The sequence below is a fragment of the Berghia stephanieae genome, chromosome 1 (genome assembly GCF_034508935.2).
Source record: "Berghia stephanieae isolate SIO BIC M18660-M18661 chromosome 1, UCSD_Bste_1.3, whole genome shotgun sequence".
Classification (NCBI taxonomy): domain Eukaryota; kingdom Metazoa; phylum Mollusca; class Gastropoda; order Nudibranchia; family Aeolidiidae; genus Berghia; species Berghia stephanieae.
This window is the reverse complement of record NC_088360.1, coordinates 14,551,203-14,556,202: the sequence shown is the minus strand read 5'-3', so window position 1 is coordinate 14,556,202 and position 5,000 is coordinate 14,551,203. Positions and strand designations below refer to the sequence as shown.

The 5,000-nt window shown below is 38.3% G+C and overlaps 1 long non-coding RNA gene across 1 annotated transcript in view; it reads right to left on the bottom strand.

Moving 5' to 3' along the window:
• LOC144963390 (uncharacterized) overlaps positions 1-5,000 on the bottom strand; it is a 9,937-nt gene that overhangs the window by 2,390 nt on the left and 2,547 nt on the right. Inside the window, exon 2 of the long non-coding RNA XR_013643622.1 lies at positions 1,781-1,840. This is a non-coding gene — a long non-coding RNA (uncharacterized LOC144963390). The remainder of the gene's footprint in view (positions 1-1,780; positions 1,841-5,000) is intronic.

Here is a 5,000-nt window from a genome sequence, read left to right as displayed (position 1 = left end):
GGAGCTCATCGAAATTGCCGGATCAATCAAATCTATTAATCCAATCTTCTCACGAATCCCTCCCAAACATCTCCTACTCTAAACGAAATTGCCGTGAAAGTCAATTTATCTCGCCCGCCCTATCGTCCATCTCTCAAATCACAAGATTACATAGACAACCATTTAGCTTCTAATAACACAATAACAAGATTAGACTTGGGGACAGATGTTTCTGCCCGACTGTGAATTCTACTAATATCTTGCTAATGAAAGGCGCTAAGATAGCGGAGATAAAAGTTTGCTTTGATTTTTACGAACAAAAAGAAGTCCTTTGTCAGCAGTTATATATTAAATACATGATCCTCGATGCAAGATTTAACACGAATTAGAAATGGTTTTATTACAAGAGGGAACAATAAAGAATAAAGACTAAGATAACATAAAAGATTTATTTGAACAATAAAAGTTATAAAATTAGATATTTGTAGGTGACAACCAAAAAAAAAAAAAAAATCAACAAAAAGACAAGATGATCGGAAAGGGCAGAGAGTAGCCGCCCTTGTCAGTTAAGGTGATGACGTACTTCCGTTGTGACGCGTGCGGGCGTTTGAGTGGCTGAAGTCCGAGAGTGGACGGCAGATGGTGACAGGTGTTGCTCTCGCGTGGCCAGGACAAAATCTCGCCGCCCCAGGTAAATAGCCTGGGTCCGAGGAGTTCTTTGTTGTTCCGGTCGTAACATTAGAGACGGGGGAGAAGAAGGAATGGACATAATGTAAGATAATATAACATGGGACAGAAGAAAGGTGAAGAGGTTAGAAGTGTGTGTGTGTGTGTGTGTGTGTGTGTGTGTGTGTGTGTGTATATGTGTGTATGTGTGTGTGTGCATGATTTGTGGGTGAGTCTGAGATTGTCTCATGTGTGTGTGTGTGTGTGTGTGTGTGTGTGTGTGTGTGAGTAACGGATATAGCACAGAGGCTCTGATTCCAGGCGCATTATTGGATTATATTCTGATGGAGGATAAGATATATGAGTACGCAGGCGCGCGCGTGTGTGTGTGTGTGTGTGTGTGTGTGAGTGCGAGTATTTATCAAGGTGCGTAGGAAGGGGGGCGCGCTCACGATGTCGGTGGAGACCGACACAGATTATAATTGATATAATGGGATGAAGAAAATGACAAGATGAAAAACAGGGACTGAAAAGAAAAGAATTGAAGACTTATGGTCGTCCTCGGATTCACTCAGCGTGATACTAAAGAGTTGAGCTGTTTTATTTTTCCTTTAATGTCCGGTCTGATGTGTTTGAAATTTGAAAAGGCGATTTTCTGAAATGTGGGATGAAGAATGGGGAATACATTAAAGTATTTTAGGGAAGCTGATGTTCAGGATGAATGCCATGATATATTGACTTACTCCATTCGTATTTCTTTTAACTATTTGAAATGAGCAAATATGACTGAATAAAAATGCCGTTTAAAATATTTGATGGATCAATATACTGCCCCCTCCCTCACCCCCCGCCCCCCCCCCCCCAAAGAAGAATTTGTACGTTTAGTTTGAACCGCTTAAGTACACGTGACCAATTAATCAGGAGCATGGCTTCTGTGGCGTTGAATGGACAGTAACAAATGCTTGTTATCATAAGGACAGGACGCTCGTCTGCTTTTTAGTTCTTTTCGTCATATTAAATAAACCCTGTACCAGACCTGAATCACTTCTGAGTTGACAGAGAGCAAAATAATAATACCTTAAAACACACACACACACACACACACGCACACACACGCACACACACACACACCTACCTTTCGAGCTCTTCTGCTTGTGAAGTGAGTGCTTAGTGGTGCTATCGGGACCCCTGATGACTAAAAACAAAAGACAATTTTTTAATTAAATATTTATATTCATTTGCATTCTTTTAAAATTATTTTGGCCCATATTTTATACTTTAATCTCAGTCAGCTCATATTTTTGACAGATTTTGGAATAACCATCCTGCCTCTCTCTCTCTCTCTCTCTCTCTCTCTCTCTCTCTCTCTCTCTCTCTCTCTCTCTCTCTCTCTCTCTCTTACGTGTATATATTATATGTAGGTGTATAAGTTTTATGTATTTGATGAATATATATGTGTATTTCTTATCATCCCATTCAAGTGATGACACAAAATTACCTGCCCTATATCGACGTCCGAATGGGGAGTTGGCACTTGGTGGCAACATTTTTATAACCAATTTATACCTTTTTCACATTTCTTATTTACAAAGTTATCGTATCAATAGTATCCGATTGACGTGTACTTATTCAGAGGTCTGTTAACCCAAAATGTTGCGGGGTTCATTATTGTAATGGAAATGCTCTTAAATCAACAAAAAAAAATATTGTGCAATACAACAATGTTAATTCAAGCCCAAAATTACGTTCGGTTATCAGACCTGCAAATATGTGCACCTAGCATCCGATTATTCAACGCGATATGGGATTTTGAACGTGAGGACTATTTTGCTCACTGAAGTGGAACAAATCTTTCTTTTTTTTTTTTTTTCACTCTCATAAAGACTTGTCATTGTTCTACAAAAGGATAAGAGGAGGGGTTAGAGTGCGCCTCAGCAAAATGGTGGATTACAAGGAATAAAAGGGAAAAAATCTTGGAAATATTTGAGAACGGGGTTGCGGCAATTTTAGATAAGAAATTGGGGTCGGAGAGTGTGTGCCAGGGAGGGGTAAACGGGGCGGGGGAGGGGGGGGGGGTAGAGAGGAAGGTTTTTGGGAGGTTGAGGGGAGGGGAGGAGGAGTTGACACGTGCGATCATCATGGAGGTCACTCGGGATACCAATAAGGATTTGAATTTTGAAAAGACTTGCTGTGGGGTTTGATTGTTTTTGATGCAGTGTTTTGTTTTGTTCTTGTCATGCTGGTTTGGTGTTGGCGGGTGGTACGCGAAGAGATGGAGAGGGGCAGCGGCGATGAAATGGATAGATAGAGAGATAGATAGATAGATAGATAGATAGATAGATAGATAGATAGATAGATAGATAGATAGATAGATAGATAGATTGATAGATAGATAGATAGATAGATAGATAGATAGATAGATAGATGGATGGATGGATAGATAGATAGATAGATAGATAGATAGATAGATAGATAGATAGATAGATAGATAGATAAATAGATAGATAGATAGATAGATAGATAGATAGATAGATAGATAGATAGATAGATAGATAGATAGACAGATAGATAGATAGATAAATAGATAGATAGGTAGGTGGGTAGATAGATAGATAGAGAGATAGATAGATAGATAGATAGATGGACAGCCTTTGTGCGGCTATGTAGTCTTGTGGTATGAAACTCGCTTTCGGGTCGGAAGTTCGAGCCTCGCTCGGGGCATAGTTGAGTGCTTGGAAAAGGCTCTTTTCTCACAATCTCTTACCGTACTCATGTGTAAAATTAGTTAACAGCGTTGTCTCTGTGGTCAGGGATCCTTTGTAAAGCGCTTTGTGCACGTTTAGTGGATATTGCACTGTATAAAAGCCCAAGTTATAATAATAATAATAATAATAATAATAATAATAATAATAATAATAATAATAATAATAATAATAATAATAGTAATAATAATAATAATAATAATAATAATAATAATAATAATAATAATAATAATAATAATACGTTATTTATACAGCGCTCAACTTCCACATAAGTGCTCAGCGGCGCTTTACAATATGAATTGCCATTCAAACATTTATTCTTTGACAATTTTGAGAATACATACACATGCACACCAACTCACACAAAGATACATTTACTCTCATACACGAACATACACACACACACACACACACACACACACACACACACACATACTGACTCACTAACATTAGTAACTTATTCTAACAAAAGACATTTGAATTGATTAATTACAACAACAACAACAACAACAAGAACAACACAAAAAGTGTCTTTTCATCAGTATTTCAAGAATTCAATTCCAGAAGCAAGATGGTGGATAGATAGAATGCGCTTGGCCAAGGAGTTCACAACATTGCCATCCTAAAGCATAACGGACCAACACACAAACTCTGTGTAACCATGAACTTTTATAGTCTGGTTAATACAGTTTAGTGAGAACAACTCACAAACGCGGATGGCAAAAACAATAACAAAAGCCTGAGTGACGTCATCTGCATACTATCTATAGGTAAATTTGATCCAGAGTATTTATATCAAGTTTTTTGACTATCCGTTTCATGTTATAGACATAAGGCAAAAGGACAAAGAGTTTATCCAGGTATCGATAGCCTGCTACCCCTTTGATAGGACGCTAACCTGGCAGCCAGATCTATTCGCTAAAGGGTGGTATGTCACTAACTTTCGAATCGAAAGGTCCGGGGTTCGAGCCTCGCTCGACGCATAGTTGAGTCCTTGAAAAACACTCCTTAGTCACATTCTTTCACTGTACTCGGGTTTAAAATGAGTACCTGGCTGTTAACAGCGTTGTTTTTGAAGGAAAATCGTAATATCGCCTATCGGCCTCATGTCTCGTTCTATATGTTACGTGTTGCTGTTGTAAAGCGCCTTGAGCACGTTTAGTGGATATTGCGTTATATAAAAGCTCAAGTTTCTTTGTGTGTGTGTGTGTGTGTGTGTGTGTGTGTGTGTGTGTGTGTTTTGTTTCGTTTTGTTTTTAATTTGAAAATTCAAGTGACTTAGTAAATACTGGTGTGGCTGTCTTCAATTGCAAACATTAACTTTTCTGAAGTTTACAAACATACTGATATTCTGTCACTGTCACCTTCCAAGAATGCTACAATCGACAAAGAGGCTGTAAATAATCATAGAAAAATCTTCAGCATATTAATTTCTTTGATCAATAGAAAAAGAAACACATTGCAACGAATAACATACCCACTCCATTCACTCGAACTTGGCGCTAAAATAGAGCCTAAAAAAAAGTAGTCCTTCAGTGACATTGGGCCCATGGGAGTTTATCGCGGTTTCTATAGCGTGAAACGGATAATAGC